This window comes from Falco punctatus (genome assembly GCF_963210335.1).
Source record: "Falco punctatus genome assembly, chromosome: 2".
In the NCBI taxonomy this organism is placed as follows: domain Eukaryota; kingdom Metazoa; phylum Chordata; class Aves; order Falconiformes; family Falconidae; genus Falco; species Falco punctatus.
This window is the reverse complement of record NC_137581.1, coordinates 108,368,174-108,395,755: the sequence shown is the minus strand read 5'-3', so window position 1 is coordinate 108,395,755 and position 27,582 is coordinate 108,368,174. Positions and strand designations below refer to the sequence as shown.

General features: G+C 37.7%; 1 long non-coding RNA gene across 2 annotated transcripts in view; it reads left to right on the top strand.

Moving 5' to 3' along the window:
* Positions 1–26,373, top strand: part of LOC308058568 — a 59,606-nt gene extending 33,233 nt beyond the window's left edge. Inside the window, exons 3-4 of one of the 2 annotated variants that reach the window (XR_013925891.1) lie at positions 12,695–16,412; positions 17,455–26,373. This is a non-coding gene — a long non-coding RNA (uncharacterized lncRNA). Of the gene's footprint in view, positions 1–12,694 lie in introns of both variants that reach the window. The other variant, XR_013925892.1, reaches the window with a different exon arrangement.
* Positions 26,374–27,582: the final 1,209 nt, after the last annotated feature.

Below are 27,582 nucleotides of genomic sequence, written 5' to 3'. Positions count from 1 at the left end.
AACACAGCAATTACAATGCACTATCAATAAATATGAATTAAGGCTAATAAAAACCCCAAAACATATAAATTGCTGGATTGGATTTAGCTGCTACCAGTAGCAGTCAGGATGGCAAATGGATTGTTGGGAGGTACTGGGAGTATTTGGAAAGGAGTCTGGGTATAAACAAAGATCTGTTAAACTGCTTGTAGATCTTTGGTGTGCCGACACTGTAGTTACTGTATGCAGTTCTGGCTACGATGTGTGAAAAAATTTTATAGTACAAGTAATAAAAACAGAAGGCTGACAAGTGTGAGCAGGGGGTACAGAATAAGCTGTACAAAGAAAAGAGACTAGATAGTCTCCAATTAATAGGCAACTAGAAGGGTACTTGAAATTAAGAAAAAGGAAATCATAAATGGTGTGAGGACCCATTATGCACAATATGATAATTAAGAGACCAAGGTAAGAACCGGGATAATAGTTTTAAAAGCAAATAAAAGGAAACTTTTTTTTTTTTTTTTTCATAGCAATGTGAAACTGATGGCCATATGATGTTGAAATGCAAAAAACACCAACACACTTAGATAAATTAATGAAGAGTTGCTATGCTGATGGCAGTTAAACATGACCATATAGATTACGATCCAGAGTAGGAATTTCTGATGCTGCTGACTGTTGGAGGGGTTTGCTGGCAACAGATCTAAGTATGACTTGATTTTAAACTGTTTCTGGAAGTAGCCTGATCAGTTCCTGCCAGAGACAGGACACCGGGCTGACTCAGAAAATTAGTTGGACCTAATGCCCCACTCCTATTTTAACATTCCACACCTGAACAAACACAGTTTTAAGTTAATATTGTAATAATATTTTAATTATTATTTACTTTATTATCCTCGTACATTGTTATTAAAAAGATGAATTTTCTGTGTTTGTAAGTGGGCTGGATGTAATTCAAGGTAGCACCCAAACCCTGTGTCTATGTACCCCAAATTGCTCATAGGCTAAAATTGTTCTGCCATCTGAAATTTATGGGGTCTTCACACCACATTATTTGAGGGATGAAGCATTCTTCTAAGTCTGGGTATCTTTTCTGGCTTTTAACTTGGCTTTTATTCAGCCTTGCTTCTATCTAGGGCTGTTCCCAGCTTGTCTTCCTAAAAGCTTTCACAGAATTGTTTCCAGTGAAAATCTTTCCCCTGCTGCAGGACTTGCTATCCCACACTGTAGTTATATATAGCATGCACAAGGTTGTCAGGGTAATGGAGGTTGAACTGACATGCCTAGAGTTGGCAGATATATTTTAGGCATCCCTACACTGTTCTGCCACTTAATTTAAACTGTGTTCAAAGCAGGCATAACCCCTGTAGCACAATCAAAGTGTGTTATATTCCATGGTAATTTAGTTCCCTGCCTAAGCACTACCAAATCCAGCTCGTGAGTTTTATGTACAGCAAATGCTGACCAAACTTCAGAAAATTGTGTCAATGTCCTTGGACAGATGCCTTTTCCTTTATATAGTTAGTGTTTAATTATAATTAACTTTGAGTGGGGAGGAACAGGCACAAGGAGACACACGCACATATCAGAGTGTATTCCCATGGGATTTTTCAACAGGAAGCAGGCAACAATTTCAGAGTCAGCATGTTGAAAACTAGCCTAAAAATTAAGACCATTCAAATATTTTGAGCTGAAGAATAGAAATCTCAATTATTTCTTAACTTTTGTTTGCCACATATTTCTTGGAAACATTTAGGGCAATTCAAAGGACACTAAAACCACAAAACCATTTGATACTAGAGAAATCAAGCTTATAGAACATGAACTGCCAGAAAGCAGCATATTAATGTTACTCTTTTGTAAATGTTCTATAAAAAGTGGAAAGTTTGTAAGTTAGAGGAAAATTATGGTGGACTGAGAATACCTAAAACCAAATAATTATGAACTGCGCTGAATATTATTCCATTGACAACCAATTAACTACCAATTTCTGGTAGTAGAAATGTCTCTTTTTGTATTGATTTCCATCGACTCTCATATACTTGCCTGCCATGTAAGCTATTTAAGTAAATGATTTTTTTTCCCAGGATCTGCTTTTGAACATATTGGAGTGTTAAAACATAGCAGCATTGTCCATTAAACCAAAATACCCCATTAATAATATTGAGTACCACACCTCTACATAAAACAGAAAAAAATGTGTGTGTTTGCATGTGATTCTACACACATTATTTTTCCTGAGTGTAGATGAACAGCTCTCTACCATCCACCTGGGAAATAGTATTATACACTAATTACAACTAGGAAAAAAAGATCTCAGCTGCAAACATGCCTATATATTCAAATACAGCAAGGAGAAGAAATAACCCCACCTGTATTATTAAGGCATTTGTAAAAAAAAAAAGTGAGAGTGAAGAAACTGACTTCTAAATGAGAAAATTATACAGAGAAAACCTGACTTTCTTTCCCATAGTGAAGTTTCTGAAGAAAATTCGCTGAACTTTCACCCTGTAAAGCTTATCTATAAGGCGTCCAGATACCAACTCCTTTTCCCTCCCGTCTTCAAACAGGCAACATCTCTTTGTAACCCTTCAAATTACCCACTGGCCGCATTTGCGGCTGATTTTCCATCCCCTTGTCTCTTTAATTAAAACCTCAGCACGGCAGTCACAACTGTTAGCAAAGGGATGGTTTGGAGGGTGCGGGTGGCTGCTGTAGCCTAAGCACATCGCTGCTGCTCCTGGAACCAAGGGGAGCTCTGCCAGGCGGCTGGCACCCCAGCTCCCTGCCATGGCTACCCCAGCTCCCTGCCATGGCTACCCCAGCTCCCTGCCATGGCTACCCCAGCTCCCTGACGTGGCTACCCCAGCTCCCTGGCGTGGCTAGCTGCTTTGAGACCTACCGCCAGAGCTGGAGAGCACAATAGAAAACTGTCGTGATTAGTGACCCTTGTAAATAGAACTAGATATCGAACACATGGTCTTTAAAGGGGAGCAGGGAAACATTTATTTTTCACTAAGAGAGAAGGCTTTTTCAAAGAGCTTTTTTATCTTTGTTTTGTTACCAAGAGCAGCTGCTAAAGCAAAGGCGAGCTTTGAAGAATATTGCATATATTTTAAAGATTATGATATCATAAAGGGAAAGAGTTTTAACGTTGGTGAAAAGAGATGACAGAATTTTAATCCATATTGCCCCAAATCTTTTCTGTTTAAATTTTTAACTCAGTCTCTTGGCATATACTTAGAAGAGAGATCTGTGGGCTTGTTGCCAGAGCTTTTATATGCAGAATGAAGGTCTCTTGGATTTTCAAAAGAGGACGAAAAAGCTAGACTGTTCCTGTTAGCTTCAAAATACATACAATGCACCAAGCCGACAAGTGCTTTTACTTCAGCTGGGTTTGCAGTGACAACATTTAGAGAAAACAGCAAAACAGTCTGATTCCACATCCATTGAGCTAATTGAGAGTAGCCTTTTGAGAGAGAAAATCCTATGGTGCCTTACAAGAGAAGATAAAAGAGCTCTCTGAATATCAGTTTCCTGGGATAATAAAGAACATTCAGTGGTAAGCTAACCCAAATACAAGGGCACAGATGAAAGAACCTGAGTACATTAGAGCTGCCAGCATTTGGCTAAATGATACATCTCCAATAAAGGCACCAGTTCAGCCGGGCAAGAAAACATTCATAGGGGAAGCGACTTGTGAACATTGGTGCTGCTGACTGGCTTCTGAGATAGATGCAGTCATGTCACACCTACTGCAAAATGAAACTTTTCATATGAAAGGAGAGAAAGGAAGAGAAATTCAAATCATTTAGCCATAGGTATCCCAGCTGTTTGGTAACTGTTGTGACTATGCTTCCCCCTTACTGGGCCTTCTCCATGTGCTTTTGGAACTTACAGGGCAACATTTCACTGATACTTCAGGTTTTTCCTAAAGACCTCAACTGATTAATCATTTTCTAGAACTGACAAACTCGTCTTCTTTCACAAGGAATGTCTGCTGAGAAAGGTGTTACCCTACCAAGTGGTAAATAACAGAAAGATGTGAGAGGGTTAGATATCCTTTTACCCTAAGCTCCTATTTATCTGAGTGAATGTTCAGTCTCTGCTTAACAAAGCAGGCACTGTTCCTTAAATGACTGTAGAAACTGTTCATATACATCGGTTCATTCATTTCCAGTATTTTTCAGACTGTGATTGATTTCAGAAGTGAAAATGCAGATGTTTGTCTAGCCAAATATTTGTGTGCACTTCACATTATATTGCATCACATTACATAGAGACCCTCACCCTAATTAAACTGAGGTATGACCAATGTCTGAGTTAACTTGAAGGAAGGGTATAAGGTTAGTTTACACAACTGCTGAGTAATCCAGTTTATGTGGAACAAGATACTCCATTCTGCTACAAAAGATCTGAGTGGAACTGCTAAGGTATTTTTGAGCACCCATCTTGCATTCTGTTTTTCCTTGATCTCTTTTGTGTTTTCTTTGTTGCTTGTAAGCATGGGAGGAGGGTGATATAAAGCCCTGGAGAAATTCACCCCCTAAAACATCCTAGGGAAAAAAAAAAAAAAAAAAAAAAAGATTGACTTTACAAAGTGAGAGGAATCCTAGTGGACTCAATTTGAATGAAATCACAAAAGCTTGCTGATTAATATGCTTAATGGCATTTATAAAACATTATAAGTCTGCTGAATATCTTCAATGTGTAGATTATAAATATATTAGTTCAAGAAGCTACCACAAGAGGATTTCTGAAGTTAGAAAGCTGTGCTTTTCTGAATTGCAGAATTTTTATATTTATTCACAAAGCTTTAACCTTTTATGCTGATAAAGTGGTGTCCAAAAATATTCAAAATCACAGCAATTGTCTGCCTTGTAAAAAAAAAAAAGTACAGGATAAATCTTTCTTTGCAAAGTGCAAAAAGAAAAGCTAAAAAATATGTGCAGTTTTCATTTTTATATAAAGAAAATTTAAGAACCATATTTATTGCATTAGCTACACATCTGCTGCACATGGACGAAATATCGACTTGCTTCCTAGGAGGGAGAGTGACTGCCAGTTTGCATTTAGTTCTTCTAGTTTGATCAAGTGGATTTAAGTGAGCTAAAATGACAACTGAACATTTAGCTATCCCACACAGTTGTCATATTTTGTAAAAGAATAGGAAAGAGCTGGTGGCGGCTGCAGTTTTCCTGATCATATTTGCATTCAGTAAATGTTATCATCTACCTTTCAGTTATTTGTAGTGCATCAATAGCTCCATATCTTTTAATGTGATTTTCCTCTAGTTTTTAAGATTTCTGTCAGATCAGGGAATTCTGGGTGGGCAATGAGTTCTGGGCAATGATTTTTCCCAGCACTGTATATACCACCAATGCAAATCACAAAAAGGTTTTTTGTTTACTCTAGTCCACATACTGATAGCAGAGAACATGGTGAATTTCCAAGACTGCCAAAACCAAACTTGTATTTCTATAACCTCATGAAAAATATATTACGTAAATTCTACTTAACAAACCAAAGGGTAGATACGGTCAAATCTGGATGTTTTTCTAAGAACTCTATTTTCATAGAGTAATATAGTGATAAAAAATGGAGATAGAAAACACAGATCTCCTTAGCTGCCATGGACTGTCATAAAGGGAACAAATTTAACATTTAAAAGGTGAAATTTTAAGAGCATCTTGAATCAGTTTAAACAGACATACAGACTAGCAGAAGCCCTGTGAAATCGTCTTCAGCACAAGGAGGGGGCAAAGTTTTAATGTAGAATACTTATTCTAAACAATTCTGAAACATCAGATTTTCTGCTTACATATTATAAGACCCAGCCAGCAATAAACACCAGTTGTGGAGAAGTGGAGAACTACAAAAGAGGAGTTACATAAAGACTGAACTGGCTGAGAACACAGAGAAGAATGAAGAAACGATCTTATGGAAGACTTACAGATAAACAGATTAAAAAATCAGAAAATCCAATCTGAAACACAATGTTAACACCCAAACAATCATCAAATTACTTATACATGTTATTTGCACTAATTTTAAAATGTGGAGGAAACAACGGCAAAAATACTGATTGTGCTGTGCATCTCTAGGGAATTTTTACGCTTGGCTTTTTAAGGTGCATGGACTTTAATGGGCTGTGGTTCAAATGGGTATTCAACATTTAAATGTGGTTACATTTCAGGCTTAAATTGGTGAAATTGTGTTCTGTTGTCTTTCATAAAAGTGCAATTAGTTATGCTATTTGACCCTTTCCTGTGCCTGAAATTCTAGCTGATCTGGCATCCCATGGCACTGATGTTCTAAGGGAGAGGTGGGGCTGAAGTTTTGCATAACTGCAGTAAGAGATCACTTCAAAAATAAAGAAGTATGTGTTTGTACTATGAATTGTTCAAAAAGTGTGGGATGGATTCAATTTTTATTTAAGTGCATACTAGAGTGAAACAGGATTGAGTCTAGACCTAGATTCTAATTTTTCCTAAAGATTGATGGCTGAGTATATGTTCGCAGTTTTCTTCAGCTATGCTTGTGAGCTTACTCAAGTGTAATCTGTAGGAAGAGCACCAATTATAAGCAAATATATCCAGAACTCGCTGGCCTGCTTTTCTTACCCTTCTGAAGAGGAGGAGTTTTTGCGTTTGTGGTGGTCAAGACACCTGATGACAGCCCAGGGAAGCACATTGTGTCCAGGTGCCAGAGGCATATTTGAACAAGGGGGTCTGACAATTAGTGGCTCTCAGAAGGTAGTGAAAAGTTCTGTGCTACCAGGTCTGAAGGTACGCTACGCATCACAGCCCTGTATCGTTCAAATCTGTGTATCGTCCCATCTGTGGGCCCTCATTTCCACACCAGGAAGGTCAGGATACATGGACTGGATGAAACAAGCAGAGCGATCAGGGAACTAGGACCTGGCAGAGCCAAATCCTGACTTGTGGTTTTACACTGCCCATATTCGCTGCAATTATAATGCTAACTCTAAAGTAAGGATGCAGCTCGGATAACACTGCACAGAGTATGCAAAAAACTAAACAAAAGTATTCACTTTATTTGCCCAGATTTGACTGTATTTCCACAGAAATTTTTTTGTTCTGTTTTACTTACAGTTCATGGAACCATAGAGACATTGAATCATTTAGGTTGGAAAAGATCCTCAAGATCATTGAGTCCAAGCATTAACCTAACACTGCCAAATCCACCACTAAACCATGTCCTTAAGTGCACATCCACATCTATGTCTTTTAAATATCTCCAGGGATGGTGACTCAACCACCTCCCTGGGCAGCCTGTTCCAACGCTTGACCACCCTTTCTGTGAAGACGTTTTTCCTAATATCCAATGTAAACATCCCCTGGCACAACTTGAGGCCATTTCCTCTCATCCTATCACTTGTTACTTGGGAAAAAGACGGAGACCCATCTCGCTATAACCTCCTTTCGGGTAGTTGTAGAGAGCAATAAGGTCCCCCTAAGCCTCCTTTTCTTCAGAGTAAACAACCCCAGTTCCCTCAGCTGCTTCTCATAGGACTTGCTCTCTAAACCCTCCCCCAGCTGAGGGTCCCCAAGCTGAACGCAGGAGTTGAGGTGCTGAGTACAAGGGGACGATCACTTTCCTAATCCTGCTGGCCACACTGTTTCTGAAACTTAAGTATTGCTAGAATATTTCTAGATATGCGTAAAATGCTTTTATTTATCTATCAAGAAATATTTGTCAGACTAAAGTGTCTATTTTCAAATAGCAAACAACAAACGTCAGTAAAATCTGTTAAGAGAAAGTACTGATTAAGTAAATTGTGTTGCTTTTCAGTTCTTCTAAGAAAAAGAAGCAATAAAGCATTCAAACTCTGTCAACAATATTTGAATTAGTCTTCAGGAGGGTTTTTTTTTTGAGATCAATTGGTTTTATTATTGTTTTTAATTAAATATTGATGATCTATGTAAGTTTTAGTGATACCCTTAGTGGCAGCATGGATAGCTTCTCTGTAGAAATACTTCTGTGCTCAGTAATCTACCATATGTTCTGTGTCAGCTCTTTATAGCGTAAGACACATCAAATGATTAGCAGAGGCAAAAATATGAAGACTTGAGACAGTCAGATTGAACTATGACATCAAGATTAAAAGGGAGAAGAACAGACATTGTGAGAAAGAACAAGATGAGACCAGAAATTAAGTTATTTACAGATGGTAAGAAAAAGACTTATTTTATACTTAGCTTACAAGGTAGCAGTTGCCCATCCATACACACACACACACACAGATTAATACGTGTATGCACACATATATAATATATACCCATGTATATGCATGTATGTGTATATATATATATATGTGTGTGTGTATGTTTACACACATGGGGTTTTTACCCCAAGGGAAAGCTCGGACTCAAACACTGTGGTACTGCCAATTTGCCTTCCCTAAAACTGAGTTAGTGTTGGCAGAGCTCACTGGAACCCGAGAGCCCCATCTTTCTGATACTCCCCATGAGCATTTTTGCTCTTTTTCTAACACACTGTGGTGACGACCACTGCTACTTGTACAAGTAATACAAAACAATACAGATTAGTATTTCCATTCTTTAGCAACACCTAGACAAAAGTCTCCTCTGGCAAAAGCCTGGCCCCCCTCAAAGCACAGGTGTAGAAACTGTGGTTGCAAAGAAAAGGTAGAGATCAGCTCTACAAACCTTACAAAACTTTTGAACTCTTCAAGAGAAACCTGAAATAAATTATTTCTTAGCTGAATAAAATACTTAGATGATAATTATTTTGGTTTTGACAGGCATTTAAAATCAGTCGCAAGCTAAAGTTTTAAAAGCTAACCAAGACGATAATTGCTTAACTCTTTTTTTTTTCCACACAGAAACCTGAAAGGTCCATTGTAGTGGGAATTTTAAATGGAAAATGTTACTGCTTTTAGTATGGTCATGTATGAACCATCCTTCAGTTTCAAACAGCAAGCTGTTATCTCCTATAAAATGAATAATAACCTCATGTCTTAAGCTAAATAATGTAGCTTAGGAAGTTTGAACAACTCACAGCACTGAGCCCCTTCCAGATTTTCATAATGTAGTTTTCTGAAGCAGAAATCATCTGTTCCTTAAAGTTTGGCTGTGACGACAGGATATGTTGTGAGGCATATAAACATTTCAGTCAGATATGTGTTGAGGCTGCCTTGGTCTTAATCCTAAATTCCTTGTGCATGCCAATGCTCCACAATGCTAAAAATAAGGAGGAAAATGTCCAGAAAATGGAAGCCTGAGCTGTGAAGCTCTGGTCATGCAAGATGAAGCAAGAAGGCAGGTGCCTCCAGCTACCCTTTGCCGCCTTATGTGGCATGACTCCAGGGACCCTTTCATTCCAGGAAAGAGACCCTCATTGTTGTTAACCTATTAGTGATACCAAATCAGGTACAGTATCTGTTTTCATATTTATATGCTATTTATTTTCCTTCTGAAGTCATTAGACTCGCCAGTTGATTCATCTGTCCTTTCAAAACATGCTGGAGATGAAACAGCAAGATACAAATCTCACTGATCACCATTTACCACGAGAGGCATCTGATGTGATACATACTCTCCTAGCTTTATTGTGTATTTCCTTAGCTAAAAAAGACAACATGTTTTGGGGCCAGGCCTAGCTAACTGAAAAAGAGCCTCACAACAATCTCATATCTGTATTAGATAATCAAGCCGTGTTATCTTTCCTATTAAAGCACATTATTATTATTGCAGTAATATAAAAATATTGAAGTTACATGTAGTTGAACAGCCAAGGTATGATGTAGCCAGTTTAAGACTTTACAGGGAAATGTATTAAACAGCTTGCATGAAGACTGTTTGTACATTTTCAGTTAAGGTTCCGAAATATCACTCAGTAACTTCACTATTACAAACATAGTTCTGTATCCATGCTGATGGCAAAATAAGAGGAGAGATAATCTGCACAGCTAAGTCAGACACTGCAGGGTATAGGGAACAAGCAAACAGTGCATTTGGAGGGCGGTGAACTGCCAAGCATCACACCGGGAGTCATGACATGCTCAACAGGGTGCAAAATAATTCGTGATAATCTCCCTAGGAAGGATATTATCTATATTATGTATCATTATTTATTGTCCTCTGGTCAGCAGTGTTGGACTCAAGGCCTTCAGAGCATTTGGCTGAGACCTATGAAGCAAAAATTTAAAATAAAACTGGCACAAAAAGCCAGCAGTCAGATTAAAATGAAGAACACTCTCCACAAAAGTGATTCTTTCAGGTAGCCTGAAAAAAAACCTTAGCTTCGGAAATTTCATCAGATTTATTCTTCACTTTATTTCTTCTACCTCTGTCAGACTAAATCAATGGTTGTAAAGCTGACATTTTTAGACCACAACACCTTAGGTATGGCCATAAATCTACATTTAGTTACTTAGTGAAAAGTAACTCGATTGTGAATGGTGTCATACCCATTCAAAACTCCTGTTTGCTTCCACTTCTTCCATTAAAGAAGTTGACTTCCTTATTTTCATGATGAAATCTTGATACTCAATTATGCCTCATTTCTTTGGGTCAAAGTCAGCACTTACAGACACAGGAACAACTCCGTTCACAGAATAAAGCTGGATCTGCCAGTGGCCATAGAGAATTTATCTAACTTTGGAAACGTGAAGGCTCACGTTCTTTTTCTCAAATACGGCTTAAGCCAAATCTAGTCTTTTTGCAGGTTTTTAGTTCAAACTTGCAATGTCTTCTGGGTTTTGTTTTTTATGGTTTTTTATTTGATTTGATTTTTTTGTTTTGGTTTGGGTTTTTCTTTTCGAATTCCTGCATTCTTCACAGCCCCTAGAGTTTTGGATTCATAAAAGATAAGACCACAAAAGTTTGCCAGGGACCCATGGACTCTAAAACTAAAGGAAAGGGAACATTCTGGTAAATGAAAAAAAAAGGTGAACTAGAAACATATTTCTTGTATGTGTCAGGATATAGCCAGCATTTATGTACAGTTTATAGTCCATATGCTTGCTTACGCCAGCATCAAAAGGGCCATTTCAGACTCAAAGAACTCTGAGGTAAATTCTAAAGAACAAAGTTTCCAAGCTCTTAGCTCCTGCTCTGCATAGACAAGAGGAAAAAAAAAAAAAAAAAAAAGAAAAGGGGGGGGGGATGTAAAGAAAAAATACAGATAAAGTATTCTTAATGCATCCAGGGTCAAAAGGAAGTACTTATTCACATAACACATAATTAAATTGTGGAACTCATGGCCACAGGATGTTGTGAAGGCCAAAAGGATAAATGAGTTAAGAAAATAATTAGGCAAATGATTAGGGAAAAAAAAAATCCATTAAGGGCCATTAAACACAAAGATGTGTGTGCAGCCTCTGACTGAGAAAATCTTGATGCTACAGATTGTCTGAAAATGAGAGAATATACTAAGAAAAGGCTCTGTAGGTAGCCCTTTATGGAACTCTTTTCCTAAGCGCTTTTAGTGACTACTCTCCGAGGAAGATAGTGACTATATAGCTTAACTAGTACATCTGTTTTTCTATCATTATGCACTAGCTTGATATATATACAGTCTAAATAATTCAACTGGAAAAAAATCTCTTACATGCTAAAATGTTAGTACCATAATTATATTAATTTTCTCATTATTTTACAGGGAGAGAGTTGTGACTTATTTTCAAGGAGATTACCTTGAAATTTGCATATAAGAATATTTAAAAAGAAGATGGGTCTTATAGGGAGGGAGGAAGTTATTTGGACTAAGATACAGCTGTTGCTATAAAATTAGATCTTCTACACTCAATATAAGTTATAATTTCTGCCGGAATGATGGTAAGAAGTCAGTGTGACAGATTTCTGCTATAGTTGTACACTCTTTACACATATATGTGTGAGTGCATGTGCAGAGACAGAAAGAGGGATTTATAGGTATATAAGTACATAAGTCTTGTCAATAACATACTAAAACAGCTCCTCCTCCTACTACTGTTTAGAATGGTAGTTTTTTTAATCATCATATCATCACAGGAATCATACTGCATATTAATTGAAGTATGGAAATGTCAGTGGCCAGATTGTGGAGGTATTTAGATTGCAGTTAATTCCGTATCATCCATTTCTACTTTAAAAAGCCAAATCCATAGTTTTTCTTATGCTCTTTTTGGTTTTGCACCAGGAAAGGATTCTGGGTACATGTCTTATTAAGCTTTCTTCTCAGCATCTTCCACTGGGTACTTTAAAAGGCAGAATACTGACTTTATAATCTAACCTGGTATTACTGTCTTTATGCTTTCCATTCAGGGAAGATTTACATATGTTATTGCTTACCACATATCTACATTAATGCAACCATTCCTCCTTGCTCATAGTCCTCCTGATTACAGAGGTTCCATTTGCTCTTCTATTATTAAAATTTTAGTCTGTGGTTCAGTGGCTATTCAGGTTGGAGCCCCATTTTGCAATGCACTGTAAAATCATGGCTGCTCCCTGAGAGCACTCACATTTGACAAAACGTGACAGATGGATCAGGCAGGCATATGGGATGCGAAGTTGGTAGTGAAAAAGGCTAATGGAGTGTCTGCAGTTGTTAAATGAACCAAATACTGTGCTTTGAACTTCAATGGCAGTGTATAAGCAAACCTGAATATTTTAAATAGGAAGAATCTAGTCACGTGCTGCATGATATCAACCTGCTTAACACTATTTGGATTTCTTTATTTCAGTAGTGCTTGGGATTGACTTAAGCTGGGTTGCACATTTTAAGACCTTCACTTTCCACTGGAAGAAAATCTACATAAAAGAAAACAGCACTATGCCAAAGATGTAACAGTGTTTCTACCTCGATCAGCCATAAAAGCTTTGGTGCCATCATGCTTGGATCAAGTTTAAGAAAGGATAAATCCCTTCTGGACTGAAAAGATACATCACAAATTTAAAATACAAAGCTGTTGTTTGTACTGAATGCCATTGCCACTCCTGCATACGGATAGCATGTGCATTGCTAAACATCTTCAAATGGACCCAAAATGCAGTTGCCTTGTATTTCACAGGTGATAAATTAATTTATATTAGATACTGAATCTATAGTAATGTGTTTAGCTTTATTAGCAGCTACTGATTTAGAATGAAAAAAAACCACACCAACAATGCAAACCACTCAAATTCACAGGGACTTGTTCTTCTCCTAACTTAGATTTTATATCTGTAACTTATGTTGCTATTGAATGATGAATGTATTCTGGGTGTGGGTATCATATAAATTAGTATATTCAATTAATCTTAATTTGTGGCACCAGAGAGAGAGATGGAAATTATATTAAACCATTTATTGTTGCTTTTCTCTCTCTCTCTCTCTTTCTTTTTTTTTTTTTTTTCTCCCCAATCCAGTAACACCAGAGATGGAGATGTAGTCACAGCTGGTGGCCTATTTAGTAATCACCTCAGAGGGGGGGTGCAGATGCGCTAACTTTGCTCGCTTCTTTTAAGATTGCGTTAATCTGGGAATGCTCAGTGCCTCTCAGCAGCAGATCCCTTTTAGTAGCATTGCTCTTGGTAAGAAGGTAGGTATGTATTTTGTAGGACAAACATTACTGGAATGCTATTATTATGTACTCATATAATATGAACTCTACTGTCCAGAAATGTGTTTTCATCAGCTGTCAGCAGTATGACAGCTTCTGCTACATACGCTATGGAGGACCTCTTTTTCCTTCATCCAGCTGCAGAGTGGTTTTTGTTAGACTATTCTGCATAGCTAGTTAATTTGGGAAATATTTTTCTGTCTGGGTAAACTAATAAGAAAGCAGTTACTTCATTTAGAAAAGGATCCGTGTTTGGCTACACATATCTATGCTGTTCTTGGTGCAAATTAGTGTAAGGTTACCTAAGTGTTAGTGGTGTCCGAAAGGGGGGATCCCTCCTGGCTTCCCTCCACCGCTCTCCAGCTGCATGCTCACCTGTCCCAGGCACAGAAGAAAGGTCCCCAGATCAACTGGCTGCCCTCCTCAGTTACAGCTGCCTATAAAACTGGCCTGGCCCCATCACGTGAAAGCTGACCCTCCGATGGCAGCTTCCACAGTTTTTGGCATGTGTGGGAGGCACTACTGAGCTGGCCTTACCTGTAGCAATATCTGTAATTGCTACGTGTAGATGGCTGACCAACTGCCTCCTCTGGTGAGGGAGCACAAGCAGCCCCACAAAGTATTGAACTTGCTGGTTTACACTTGGCCTCATCTATTGCAGGCCAAAGTGCCAAGGTACAGAGACCTGGCCACCCCCTTGCTCTGACTCCCTGTTGGACACACAGTGTAGGAACACAGCTGGGCTGACATCCAGGGAGACTTTGGTATGTGGTGTTCTATTTTTGCTCTGGAAATTGCCCCATATCCAACAGACTTGAGAAGGTAAGATCCTCATGCTTCCAAACTCTGACTCAGATCCTTGTCTTGTGTACAGAAAGAAGGTCCATTTATTTCTTCCACAGGTAATATCTAGGGAGCTGAAGTACGGGTCTATTTCAGTGTATCTGGTTAGCTGACATTATCAAGAAAACAGCTTTGAAAAACAATAACATTCCAGGTGAGCCACACCATCGTAAAATTCCTTTGATGAATTGTCTATGGAGGAAAGATCTACCTTATTCTTTTTTAATTATCTTACTGAATATGAAGAAATAATTCACAGATACATAATTTCCAGCCTTTGAGGCATTCGATTGAAATAAAACTTTTTGCAAAGATAACATATATATTCATGGAATAAAAAGTCGTCTGTTAAAAATTTTCATAGCATTACTCAAGGTTCAATAATCTTAAATAACTGAACCAGCAATCTCTTATTCCATTAACAGATATTAACTGTTTTTCAAGAGGATTTGCATATGAGATAACCAAAGCAGCAAACAAACTTTCTACCATGAAAACGTAAAACCCTACAAAATTGACATAATTTTCATAAGAAAAAAAATATTTTAAAGATACTAAAACATTTTCCATTAGCATAAACCCACACAAAGTTGCTCAAAAAATCTTGGAAGAAAATCAATTCCAAAAAGAATCCAAAGTAAATACAAATCTAAAGCTTACTCCATTTTAGCGTACTGTTGTATAGTGTAACAACATTTCAGTGACACAAGTAGCTCTCTTTCGATCTCCATTTCAAAAATTTCATTAATTGCACCTCAGTACCAGCATCCAATATGCTAATAGTATACCTTGACTTCTGAGTTTTTCAGAACTTGATCTTTATCTTCTTTTTCTTAATTAAGGCTCCTTAAAATACAGCTTAAATTCCATATGACTATTTCTTTGAAAAATGTGTCTTGCGTACAAACCTTTACATTTGCTATCTATCTATCTATCTATCTATCTATCTATCTATCTATCTATCTATCTATCTATCTATTTGTTCAGTCCTATCTTTGAGTGCATCAAAACATTTTTAAGCATATTGCACTTCAGTGCAGTTTTCATCTAATAAAAATTTTGGAAAAAAGATGGTTGTGTTACCTCTGTCAATGTAGATACTAGTGGATCCAATCACTCTAGATCTGAAAGCAAAGAAATTGCAGACAGACAGGGGATGCCCAAATAAAAAAGTAATATAGTTTTTAATTTCATTAATTCCCTTAAGGATAGAGCATTTCAATGACCTGGATAGGCTATTAAATGGAGGTCTGAAATATTTTATTGATTTACTTCGATCAATTGTATACAAAGTTCTTTGTCCACCGACTATTTCACTGAAACAACTAAATGTTGGGTTTTTTAGACTTTGGTGCCCATCTTCAAATAAAATTGATTGCATATTAAATTCATATGTATCTCTTAAAATACTTTTTTGCTTTGTACATGAAATTGGATTTAAAACATGGAGCAGACCTAAAGAAAAACTTTATGGAAATTGCTTATGGCATTAGCAGTCACTAAGGAGATCTATTGAAATCATATCAATCAAATGAAAGACCAAGTTCTGTACTGCCTTTCTTTCTACAGAATTTCTAAAAAAAATAATAAAAGAACGGGTCCAATTCCTTAGTATTATATCAGAGCACAATTTCATCAGAATTAATAGATACACTACCTTACTCCAGATATTATTTTCTGTGAGAAAACAATTCTACAACTCTAATAAACTGAGGAAAGAAGAGGACTATATTTACAGAAATAAGAAGTGGCATTCTGACATATATAGTTTCTACTCTTTAGCAGTATACCAGGTGAAAATAGATAATATATTAACTATTGCTAAAGAAGATCAAAGCAAAATCCAGATCTAATTCTGAAACATTTCAGATACGGTAATGCAGGAAAGTAGGTGACTGAGGAGTGGTGAGGCTGTTCTAACACGCTGGCTTCATTCAAGAACTGTGGAAAACAAGTAGCACATTTCAAATGCATCGCAGCGCAACAGAAACTAATTGTGAAATACTCAGCAAAGAAGGTAACTCTACTGTCTCATCATTTCTTTTCTAAAATTCAATCCCGATGATACTTAGAATTCGTACTGTTTGTGTACTCCAGCTCTTATTGAGTTTTACAGAAATTTTAAGCATACAGGAATGCAGGGTCAAACTTTCAACTTAAAATGAACCTTGTAATAAAAGTCTTAGTAATTTCCAATTTGCATCAATACAAATCAAACACTTTTGGTTTGGACTTTTGTGTGTGTACCATTGAAATAATGAGCATAATCACAGACCACCAACTATTCTTCAGTGCTCCAGCTTTTCTGTATGTCAAAAATAAACCATACCATGAAAATCTCAAACCTCAAGCAAAGTTAAGGACCTGGTTTGTGTTTTTCTCATGAATCAGAAAGAGAGTCCATGTTCATAAATCTTCTGGGAAATTTGAGCCAAGTTTGAGAAAATTTTGGAAAATTATAGTTTTTAATGAAAACTGTGCAAATAATGGTTTTGAAATTCTAACTTTGAACACATTTTAAACACTAACCTTGAAATAAAATTCAAGGGGGTCATAATAAAGTAAAAGACTTACTGAACATATTAAATTAATTTTCAAATACATACTTATACACACACACACTTGGCAGGTAGTCTATGCTGTATACTCTATACTCTGTCAGTATAAAGTCTGAGAATAATGTTTGAGAAAGAGAAAAAACATTTCTAACATTTACTTCTTTCATAAATAATTAAACTTTGCAGTGGAATGGGAATAGACTTACTAAAAATATTTCGGAAATTTTCAATATTTTAAATATGCTTCTATGGAGTAAGATTTTTCCTAAAGGGAGAGGACATGAATTCTTGCAGCTAAACCTATGTAGGCATCTCTTTTCTCAGAAAAAGAATTGGGTGCTCAAACTTTTATAGGTCTACCTGGGGATGAAATTTAGAAACATGCAACCTAGCGTTAATGTACTTGTTAATTCAGGTAGAGAAACAACTTGGGCACGGGCTTTTCACCTCCAAGATAATGTTGGGTTATTGACTATATCTTTCTCTCTCGATGTCTTACAGGGACTCTTTCCTAAATAAAATTTCTTGCATCTCATAAGTTCCCATTACAACCAAAGGAGTGACAATGTAATCACTGAAAATATTTGATGCAGCTTGATAGAGCTAGTCACTAAAACATAATCCCAACATCAAGTACTTATTATTTGCAATTCTTTCTGCCTTAATCTAATACGTTTGCAACTTAAAACCTCAAGAATGGTCTATCTTAAAAAATAAGCTCACTTCCTACTTAAAAAAAAACCACAGCAAAATCAAACAAACCCAAAACCCTTCCAATTAAGTAACAGTAACGTTTTCCAGCAGTAGCTCTGATACATGTGTTCTCTCTTGCACAAACACTCCACAGTAAATAGTAAGAATTACATCTGTACCTTCAGAGAGAAATAGTTTTGGATTTCTTTAGGTCATCTTTCTCATAAAAAAGCTATTTCACTTGCCAATGTATTTATACTTGTCTTGTATCTCCTTATATTAGTTGATTATGTATGTATGTGGCCCTGAATATCTTGTTTGTTTTCACTTCTATGCAGCTCACACAAAGAGTGGCACTGTTGATACTCAATGAACCAGCCACTAAATTTGTCCTCCACAATGAGCCTGAGATCAATAACTAATTTTGAAAACTGATTAGTTTGCAGCAGGGAAGTAGACACAGTCTGAATCTTGCCAGAGGATATAATCAGCCAGTAAATAGCAATATTAGTGTTGTAGGTAATAGGCTGGGAATGGCAGAGGAATGGACTATGGCCCAACTCCCTAAATTAAAGGCCCTGACACGAAGGCCAATTCAAATTCTCTCTTTTTCCTTTTAAGCCATGTGACTTGTAAACTGAACTTTGTATTTTAGTTTTTTGTGTTGGAATAAAGCTTATTTTTATCACATTCCCTGCTTGGTGACTAAGGAGTGTTTGTAAAAGCATCCTAATAAAGCTTGCATGTGCAGCCTTGGGTGATTATTAAAGAACTACAGACATTTTTACAGATCTTTTCTGGTTGTGAACTCCAGATGTTTCCAACATGAAAAATGTTATGTTCTAACAGTTAATGTTGTATCACCAGCCATTCAGAAGATGTATCTTCTTATTATAGCTGGAATGTTGCTATGGTGATAATTGTAAAACTGTGACCTAGGAGAAAGAAAGCAAATGTATTTGGCACAAAAGAGGGTAGGCACTGTATCCGTTAAGTCAATGAATGGGAAGATAACAAAAAGGTAATAGTAAATCAAAAAATTACACACTAATCTTGGATACCGTATGATATACCGTAATTAATGCTTCCTTTTATTTTCACATGGAATGTGTCCTCAGTTTTATGGACAGGCAGCACCCTGTCTACAGGCAGGTAGGTGTCAGTACTGTCCAAAATTACGATGCTTTTCCTTTTCCACAAAGCCCATATGTAAAAAGCATCCCTACCCAAGACTTGCTCACGTATTTATATTCCCCTTTTAAAGAACCTATGTGTTTGCATAGTTAATGTTTTGCATTTTGTGTTTTGGTACTGAAGACTGAAGTTGACCGTGAGAGCAGACACAATTAACTATAGGTTTTGATCTATCAAGCCCTAATGAACTTAAAGGATCAGAATAGAAATAGACTTCATGCAAGTCTAGTCGCAGGTTCTTTGGGGAACAGCCTGTTCTTGGGATCACCGTGATTCTGGATTTCTGAGGAGTCTAGCAGCACTAAATCATCCCAGGCTTTTCAGACGGGGAGTTGCTGGGACTTTGGGGCTCAAACCGCAGAAGGACCCAAGTCCTCTGCCACCTCTGCTGGCAGTCTGCTCGTCACCTTGAGCTAGTTTTTCTCTCTGTCTGCTCATCCATTCCATCATTTGTTCGATGGGAATAACAGCGCTGACCCTTTTTACAAAGAGCTTTTTCAGATCGATGGATGAAGCATGCTGTTATTTTCTAAGCTCGTAAGCAGCCGTATATGTGGGAAAACAGCGACTCCCATTATGAGGGTAATGATCAAATATCCCATCTTAACTCAACTACTACTGCTGCTGCAAACTGCAAATGGGTTTCCAGCTCGAAAGCAAAGAAAATTTCTGGTATGTTCTGAAGACATCACCATTATCATTCATCCCAATCAGCTTGATTAGACTAGAAATAAACAACAGGAAATCATCTATCTGTATGCACATCAGCCCCGTTACCAGAAGTCCTTGCCACTGGAAAAGAAAGCGAAGCCCTGTCACTTGTCCTTAAATGTATATTTTCCGTAGTTTTTTCCTACATATCAGGAAAGGAAGGAAACAGGGTAGATTATGTTTCTTATTAAATTTATGTGTTACAACAGCGTGCAATGTGCTTGGACATAAATCACACTACAAAGGACGAAATTACGGAAAGAGCTGGTGCACTGTAAATCTCTTGATGTTTTCAGATAGAAACGGAACGTCTTTCTGCAAGTTATGCATTAGTTAAAACACTACTGAGATAAAGGCTTTCAAGTGATATTTTCAAGCCATATTAGTCGTCCTGTAGCTTCGCACTTCACTCAGACTGGAAGGTAGCCAACAAGCACGGCTTGAAATCTGTTAGCTTATGTCTTGAGGGATTTTTTCCAGCTGTATTAAAGAATTAAGACTGAGCTCCCCAACTCTCTGAGCACTGCCTGCATGCTGATCCGCGGCAGGAAAGGAAACAGAGGCATGGTGAGGTAAAGGGATTAATCCAAGGTCAGATAGAAAGTTAAATGTAGGATTTAGACATAGATGCTCACTGCTTGATTATGTTGAAGACAGACAAAACAGTGAAGCCCTTTTAGTTTGACTTCAAAGAAATACAACTGTTTTGCACATGGAAGTGCAACAGCATGCTATTGTGGAAGGTTTTACAGCAAGGCAAACCACAACTATGACTCAGACTGAAAAATCTCACATCAAACTTGTCCTAAGCTTTGTTTCTCCACAGATATACACCTGGTTAAATAGACTTAGACGGAAGAATAAAAAAATCTAGGAAAGAAATAGAAAACACCATTTGAAAAGGCAAAAAATAAACAGCAAGCAAGCAAGCATAGCTGGAACAAACATCTCCAGAGGCTTACATTGCCTAACAATTTGAATCAGATTGTGGTTTTTCCTTTTTATCGTTTTTTTTCTCCTTCTTGCTAGCTGAGCCAGTGCTAGTGACAGGCGTGAAAAGAAACTTTATGAGGGAGACAAAGGTCAAGATAATGGTATTACTGTGCCAGTGCAAAGAACGCTTGACTAGATGGCAAAAACTAAAGGTCATTTAATAAATGTGTTTCATTTTCTCAATGGAAAAGCTAAAGAAATCTAAAGAATCTGCTGATAATATAAGCCAAGATTAGTTTGATTTTTTTTTCCATTATAATGAGGAAGAACTACCCAAGAATATTCTGTTTTGGCTTTATTAGGCCAAACATTCTAGTGTTTAAAAAAACCCCAGCTACACCCTGGAACATTTATATTTGAGCAGTCCCTACTAGAATAAAGACAGACCTACTCAATATATATTCAAAGCCAGTTGCCTTGCTCCTCTAGATGTCTGATTCTGATGCCTCTCCTCTTCACCCCCAACAGCTGCTAGTGAAGATACCTTGCGCAGTCTTTGCACCGGCACCCAGTGATCAGCCCTTTCTTCCTGCACCTGGGTCTGCTGAGAGGGTAGGGGTGAAACACCCTGTATGTGTGTGCCTAGCAAGAGACTAAAATTCACAGATTACACAAGTCAGCAGATAAATTACAAGAAATTAAACTGAATAAAACCCTGCCGGTAAAGTTCCAGTGGACACGTGATTCCTGATGGCTAGAATATTCCAGCACACAATGGATGCTTCCTTTAGGTACTGTTCTTTGGGTGAAAATGCAATGACATACCACCATTTTCAGATTTTATTCCATGACAAATCCTTAATATTGACATCTTTGAATTCCATTCAGGCCATTAGGTATGCCTTTCATAGATACCTCAGTTATAGCTTTTATAGACCCACAGAGGGGGGGAAAAAAGTCCCAAAACAGTCTCTGGGGTTTGTGGAGGGCAGTGGTAGCGAGGACTTGTAAACTTTTATGTTAACGTTATTTGGTTTTGTGATGTCCCAGGACAGCAGTCACTTTGGGCTCTCTGAGCAGAAATGAGTGGTCTGACAGCTAAAAGAGCAAAGAATAAAATGAAAGAGACTAGACAATTAAGACAGAGGATAAAGCACTCTTTCAAATAGACTACCCTAATTTCCCTGTAGAATTTTTTGTTATTTGCTATATCATGGAAAATGCAAATGTACTACTGTGGTGCTATAGCCAGACACGCTGGGATGCGTATGTATTACTTTACATTGTCTGCATTGAGGAAGTACACTATCATACAAGAAAGCTTTACTACCTTAAAATAATTTCTAGAGTAGTGATGTAAGCATTCAGACTGAATGACTTCACTACCATAAAGTTTTGTTCCTTTGGCACCCTTCTAAGAAGTTACCCTTCTAAGGTAACTCAGCCCCTCAGCCTGCTCATCCCTTTTCTGCTCTGGCAACTCCTTCTTTTCCTTCCAGTGACTCTAGATATTTACTATATATGACAAAATGACAGTCCAGTCAATAGCTGGGTCACAAATTTCCTTCTCAGTCCCCTTCAAAGCCATAGCTATGACTCAGCAATAGTTTTTTTTTAGTTTGTTCTTTTTTTGGTTGGTTTTTTTTTTTTTTTTTGTTTTTTTTTTGTTTTTTTGTTTGTTTGGTTTTTTTAGTAAAACAAAGTTCCTTGGGAGACTGCAGACCAGAATCGTAGGCAGAACTGTGGTGGCAGCTGTCCTTTTTTGTAACCCTGAGCTTCTCAGGGTGGGTTTGTCTTCAACAGATCCTGAAACATTTGCACACAGGAGGCAAGAGTACTTGAGAATAAGGAGTGTGTACCCACGCATCCTACAGGGACTGATGCTCCACAGAGCATGTACACAGTGAGCAGCAAAAATGTACCTCAGTGTGTTGAATATTCAGTGAGACTCTAAGATAAAAATTATTTATGTCATGAATATGGTGAAACAGAGCAGGAAGAAAGACAGAGAAGTAGAATAAAAGAAGCAAGAAAGGGAGAACAAAGGCAGAGAGAGACAAAACCAGGAGAAGACAAATGGGGGAGAAAAAACCTGTCAGGCATACAAACTAGCTGTGTGTAAATGGAAGAATGAGAAAACCTTGTCGTGATGGCTAAAACAAAAAATAAGAGGGATGTGATGCCTAAACACGCAGTAATCACCTTTTATTCAGTGTATAGGAAACAGTCAGCCAATTAAAGTACAAAAGTAGCCTTGAAATAGTTTACCTGTTTAACACTTGAGAAAGCAGAAACAATGGGCTCATATAACTTTTCCAGGTCACATATTAAGTCAGCAGTGAGCCAGACGTGGCTTTCTGACCTACCTCCATGCAATACTTCTCCAGGGGATGTAAAAGATATTTTCCCTCCAACTTTTTCACTACATGCAGCACTTAGGGTCCCATAAGGAACCATAAATCCTGGCAGTTCCTCGTTTAAAGTTTGTATGCAAGTAGATTTAAACAGTTTACAAATAAGGCAATTGCCCTCAGTTTCACAGTCAGGAAAGCCCCACCACATCTCACTTTTTCTGTGGCTTGACATCCAACGCATGCTGCTTCAGGTCTGGCATTACAGAACTAGTGCAAGGGGTAAAGCTAACAAATTTCTTAGCGTTACCTTTGAAACAAGCTGTGTGCAGCACAAAACTTTTATAATTTCAAGAGGCCAACATAGAATCAAATTCCCAATAAACACAGAAATTAGCTTCGTCTCAAGGTTCATCCACTCATTCTTTGATTTTTATCAGTTAATTAAATGGCTTGTCAGAAGAATGTAACATTGTCAATCCACATATGTGCTATGTGTTATGTACTGTCAGAAATTACTGATGCATGGTCTTGGCAGGGATGACAGTTATTATTAAATATCAGCTGACAGAGGCAAATTGCACCAGTTTTAGTCAACTAGTAATGACCTGTAAAATTGGTAAAAACTGTAGGAGGAAAACAATCTGCCACCACACAAATTAAAATAGCGAGTTACAACCCAATGGAATACTGCATTCTATTTGCTGAAAAGCTCAAGAGGGAAACAGAACCTGTGATCACTGACAAAGAAGGCATCTGTACATAGGAGGTAGATGATATATGGTGTGTATATATCCTTACTACTTAGGAAGTGAGGGCAAACTTTGCAACTAGGCTTGGAAATGGGCTAAATGTCAGTACAAGTGAGTTCTTTAAGATGTCACATTACATACTTTACACAGAACAAAATTACTACAACAAAAAGCAGCAATCCCATATTTGACGTTCTAGCCCCCAAATGCCAACGCCTTACAGAAAACTTACATCCCATCTGACAGAACTGGGTGACCTTAATCCAGAGGAATAAGAGATACAGGATTAGCTAGGCATATTAGTACAGACTTTCTGCTTTCTTTGAGAGCTTACAAATGACTGAAGGATAAAATAAGTAGTTTTCTGAAGTTGCACAACCAGATTCTCTACCTTGTTAAGGCTGCTTTGTGCTAATGTTAGTGAGCAGCACACCCTGTGCAAAAGGATTTTGTGGTTCCCTTAACTTTTCTGTAATGGCTTTGCCTGCCAGTGAAACCAGATCCTGCAGTGTTTGACCTTGAGTGAATTATTTGACCATGATTCGTGTGCAAGACAAACACAGACTAAGAACTACACATAACATTGAAAATATGGATGACCCAGGCATTTAGTCAGTGGACTAGGCTTACATGATATTTTGGCATGCAGAAGAAATGCACATGTGCTGTTGATGGGCATTGCAAGGTATGAATAAATTTGACTTTCGTAAAGGTGTACATTATAACTGTGTGTTCCAACCCCCAGCCAAAAGTTGAGCCAAATATCTCAAAAATACCAGCACAGTTTATAACTGTATCCTACCTAAGATTTTCTAAAGTAATAAGAGACTTAACAAAAAACTATGAACAGCTTGGTAGATTCCTTTTATGAACTAGTTTTTGGGTTTTTTTTTAAATAAAAGAGCTACATCCTGCACTGTTATAGATTATTCCTTGCTCCTTTTTTTCAGAGTATGTCATTTATTTGGTAAAGCCAGGAAGCTTGCTCTTCACTGAGAGGAAAGGCAGTAAGTAATAGTGAGAATGCAGGACAAAGTGATTGACGGTTCTAACTGTAAACACAGGTTTTTTCCAGCTAGAAAGTGGTGCTTCTTGCTGGAGATGCTGATAAAGCTTCTGCCACAGATAGTGATGAGTGGTGTGCAATGTCAGCTTGAGATAACGAGGTTACAACACTGTGCAAAGGAATCCCCTCAACATGGACCCCATGGCACCAAAACAACACTTAACAGTACAGACCTTCCTGGCTTCCTGGGGAATTTCTTACTAGATAGCTGGGAAGCCCATGAACAAATTATTGGCAGATTAAAAAAAAAAAAAAACAACACAAAAAAACCAACAAACAAACCACAAGCAAACAACAACAATAAAAAACCCCAAAGAAAAATCAACCCTGAAAGCCTAAAGCCAGGCTTGCTGTTTACATGTTAATTTCTACCTCTGTTGGATATAGTTTGGTTACAGGATTTGCTCTTTAGTGTAGAGTAGCAGTGGAAAAAGTATTTATTACTCTATTACTCTTGTCTTCTGGTCTTTGTAGAATAAGAATAATTAAATAAAAAAGTTTCTGCCAAATCTTCAATCCCATCAGTGCACCAGAACCAACTTAATCTATGGGAGAAACTGCTATTTTCCACCCTTTTTTTTGTGCACCAGTCAATACATAGCTGGGATACATCTTCATGTCTTCATGACTTCAGTCACCGTTGTATGTATGTATAACCATAGCTATTTTAAAGCAGTAACTAAGCAAAGGAACTTTGGCAGCATGGAATTGGGCACGGGCTGTGGAGCTCCCTCAAGGTACAAGATCATGCACTTTTGTAGTGACTCAGCTTCCATGTGTGCTGGTATGTTGAACTTTGTTGAACACTCTTAAAGACACATTAGTTTTCAAACCAATTTATGCTCTTCTTTCCTATTGTCTGTGGCTCCTATTTCGGTGGTGCACTGCTGCATGTTCGTCCTGCTCCATAACCTGATATGCCAAAACTAAGTCACCACCTCCTCTTGTAATTGTAAGGCACAGTCATAGCAGGGAGGAAAGCATGACCTCTGCTAGGGCCATAAACTAAAAGGGGCCCTTAGCCGAGATCCCTGCTACCATCAACTCACGGCTGGGCCCTCCTTCCTTCGTATACTCCAATGAATCAATCATGAGAGTCTGCATGGATGACCAGCAGCCACACAAAATTAAGTCTTGTGTATCAAGGACCAAGGAAGTCAAGACAACTGGCCACAGCCACCGCTGTGGAATCTACTTTGCACCTGGAAAAAGACACTTTTCATGAGGGCTTAACCTGTGTACAGCATGGGTCACACTTTCATATACTGCACCTTAAACTATGTGTTTGTAGCTGTATGACAAAATTGGGATCAACAAGTTGCTCCCTGGACTGAAATTATTATATGACTGGAGGCAAATAACAACTTCCTGAAGAAAAAAACAGATACTTTTAAAGTATGGCATGGGTGAAGGCCTTAGTAAGTGGCATAGACTGCACAAATTTCATTAAAGTTAATTCCTGTATAAAGTTGAAAATTTACCATGGTTATTTATGATGTAAACTGCCATTTGCTCTTTTAGCCAAAATTTTCATGTATGTAATGATTATGTCAGCAATTTACATGTGAAGTAAAGATAGACTATGTGATAGACCCACAATTATGCAAGTGGACTGTGGAGTTATACAGATAAGTTGAAAATCAACATTCATTAAGGATCACTCATGGTTTCACTCTAAATGTTTTCTTTACAGTGGGAATCCTTTTTTTTTTTTTTTTTTTTTTTAAGAAAACAACGTACTTTCCTCTGAATTCACCTCGGTTTTAGACATCATCTTACCTAAATTACAGATCCTCTGGTCTTGGCTCTATTAATTCATGAATAGCATGGCCTTGTTTTACTTGTGAGGGTTTGAGTAAAAATGTACCCTGTTATAGGCAGACCTTGTATAAGATTTGCCTGGAAGTATGTAGGACTAGAAAGGACAAGATTTCAGCTCCCTTGTTCTTTTGTTCACCTTACCATCTGTTTGAACTGCATCAGTTTCAGCAAGAGCACATTTTTGCTCTTATGCCTCTGTTTGTAATACTTACGTGGTTCCTTCCTGTTTAGGATTTGATGGCTAGTATGAAAAAAAAAAACAATTTTAGCAGTCAGATCTTCAGAGGAATTTCAAGGCCTAATGTCTATTGCAAACAGCAGTTAACTGCCTAACCACCTAGGTCAATTGTTTTTTGAAAACATAGAAATTAAATGCATTTATCCAGAAAATACCTGCTTTGTGTCAATTTAACCTCAAAATGGTGTCCTCCTTGTTTCTAGTTTCACTTCTTGCATTCCTTACGTGGTCTAATCTAGAGCAGATGCAGCAGCTGACCAAAAAAAAATCAGCTGTAAGCCTCATTATAACCAAGAAACTTCTACAGTGAAAATTCATAGAATCTTGGTGACATGCAGAAACATATCAAAGGTTGGCTTGCTGAAAAAGACCTACATTAACTTATCTCTTTCTCTTGAAAAGAATTTGAGTTCTCACGTCTTAATAAAAGAGCACGTGGGGGTAAGTGGTGAAGAGTGGAGGGGGCTATGTATCCTATTGTATGAGAGTCTGACAATAACTCACATTTTACCAGGGCAGGATGAGAGGTAGAAATTGTTTAATTTTCTGAACCTCCTTTCTATTCCTTCCTTGTGTGCAGGAGTATTTCTGTGTCTGTCACTGGTTAACATTAAGAGCAAAGAGATGCAGTAGTGGGGAGAAAGTCTGAGACTCTGCATCACCTGTGCAGGAGGCTTCCAGCTTGGGCGAGAGTGCAGAATGGGCTGGCATTAGCATTCTCGCTTTTTGTTCAGTGTCTTTCACCATGTAGCCCCAAGCCAGCTCCCTCTGAGTATGCTGATTTGGTGATAATAAGGCTCCTTCTAGCTGTTTATTTTGAGTTTTATTTTTAAAGTGCTAAGGTACCTAAATATCAGGTAAGCAGAAGGT